Source organism: Dendrobates tinctorius, unplaced genomic scaffold (assembly GCF_039654945.1).
Source record: "Dendrobates tinctorius isolate UK_male_01 unplaced genomic scaffold, ASM3965494v1 ptg000095l, whole genome shotgun sequence".
In the NCBI taxonomy this organism is placed as follows: Eukaryota; Metazoa; Chordata; class Amphibia; order Anura; family Dendrobatidae; genus Dendrobates; species Dendrobates tinctorius.
Window position 1 is genome coordinate 25,772,923 of NW_027361763.1, and position 2,760 is coordinate 25,775,682.

Sequence of the window (2,760 nt, forward strand, 5' to 3'; positions counted from 1 at the left end):
CTGAGCCTGCCTCATGCTGTATAGACATATATTTTGAATGTGTACGCTATCCATACATGTTATCCGGGGATACGGTACCCCTTCTAACCTTTGTGCAATGACGTGCAATCCATACTGGGCCTAACACCGTCTGAGCCTGCCTCATGCTGTATAGACATATATTTTGAATGTGTACGCTATCCATACATGTTATCCAGGGATACGGTACCCTTTCTAACCTTTGTGCAATGACGTGCAATCCATACTGGGCCTAACACCGTCTGAGCCTGCCTCATGCTGTATAGACATATATTTTGAATGTGTACGCTATCCATACATGTTATCCGGGGATACGGTACCCCTTCTAACCTTTGTGCAATGACTTGCAATCCATACTGGGCCTAACACCGTCTGAGCCTGCCTCATGCTGTATAGACATATATTTTGAATGTGTACGCTATCCATACATGTTATCCGGGGATATGGTACCCCTTCTAACCTTTGTGTAATGACGTGCAATTCATACTGGGCCTAACACCGTCTGAGCCTGCCTCATGCTGTATAGACATATATTTTGAATGTGTACGCTATCCATACATGTTATCCGGGGATACGGTACCCCTTCTAACCTTTGTGCAATGACGTGCAATCCATACTGGGGCTAACACCGTCTGAGCCTGCTTCATGCTGTATAGACATATATTTTGAATGTGTACGCTATCCATACATGTTATCCGGGGATACGGTACCCCTTCTAACCTTTGTGCAATGACTTGCAATCCATACTGGGCCTAACACCGTCTGAGCCTGCCTCATGCTGTATAGACATATATTTTGAATGTGTACGCTATCCATACATGTTATCCGGGGATACGGTACCCCTTCTAACCTTTGTGCAATGACGTGCAATTCATACTGGGCCTAACACCGTCTGAGCCTGCCTTATGCTGTATAGACATATATTTTGAATGTGTACGCTATCCATACATGTTATCCGGGGATACGGTACCCCTTCTAACCTTTGTGCAATGACGTGCAATCCATACTGGGCCTAACACCGTCTGAGCCTGCCTCATGCTGTATAGACATATATTTTGAATGTGTACGCTATCCATACATGTTATCCGGGGATACGGTACCCCTTCTAACCTTTGTGCAATGACGTGCAATCCATACTGTGCCTAACACCGTCTGAGCCTGCCTCATGCTGTATAGACATATATTTTGAATGTGTACGCTATCCATACATGTTATCCGGGGATACGGTACCCCTTCTAACCTTTGTGCAATGACGTGCAATCCATACTGGGCCTAACACCGTCTGAGCCTGCCTCATGCTGTATAGACATATATTTTGAATGTGTACGCTATCCATACATGTTATCCGGGGATACGGTACCCCTTCTAACCTTTGTGCAATGACGTGCAATCCATACTGTGCCTAACACCGTCTGAGCCTGCCTCATGCTGTATAGACATATATTTTGAATGTGTACGCTATCCATACATGTTTTCCGGGGATACGGTACCCCTTCTAACCTTTGTGCAATGACGTGCAATCCATACTGGGCCTAACACCGTCTGAGCCTGCCTCATGCTGTATAGACATATATTTTGAATGTGTACGCTATCCATACATGTTATCCAGGGATACGGTACCCTTTCTAGCCTTTGTGCAATCACGTGCAATCCATACTGGGCCTAACACCGTCTGAGCCTGCCTCATGCTGTATAGACATATATTTTGAATGTGTACGCTATCCATACATGTTATCCGGGGATACGGTACCCCTTCTAACCTTTGTGCAATGACGTGCAATCCATACTGGGCCTAACACCGTCTGAGCCTGCCTCATGCTGTATAGACATATATTTTGAATGTGTACGCTATCCATACATGTTATCCAGGGATACGGTACCCTTTCTAACCTTTGTGCAATGACGTGCAATCCATACTGGGCCTAACACCGTCTGAGCCTGCCTCATGCTGTATAGACATATATTTTGAATGTGTACGCTATCCATACAAGTTATCCGGGGATACGGTACCCCTTCTAACCTTTGTGCAATGACGTGCAATCCATACTGGGCCTAACACCGTCTGAGCCTGCCTCATGCTGTATAGACATATATTTTGAATGTGTACGCTATCCATACATGTTATCCAGGGATACGGTACCCCTTCTAACCTTTGTGCAATGACGTGCAATCCATACTGGGCCTAACACCGTCTGAGCCTGCCTCATGCTGTATAGACATATATTTTGAATGTGTACGCTATCCATACATGTTATCCGGGGATACGGTACCCCTTCTAACCTTTGTGCAATGACGTGCAATCCATACTGGGCCTAACACCGTCTGAGCCTGCCTCATGCTGTATAGACATATATTTTGAATGTGTACGCTATCCATACATGTTATCCGGGGATACGGTACCCCTTCTAACCTTTGTGCAATCACGTGTAATCCATACTGGGCCTAACACCGTCTGAGCCTGCCTCATGCTGTATAGACATATATTTTGAATGTGTACGCTATCCATACATGTTATCCGGGGATACGGTACCCCTTCTAACCTTTGTGCAATGACGTGCAATCCATACTGGGCCTAACACCGTCTGAGCCTGCCTCATGCTGTATAGACATATATTTTGAATGTGTACGCTATCCATACATGTTATCCAGGGATACGGTACCCTTTCTAACCTTTGTGCAATGACGTGCAATCCATACTGGGCCTAGCACCGTCTGAGCCTGCCTCATGCTGTATAGACATAT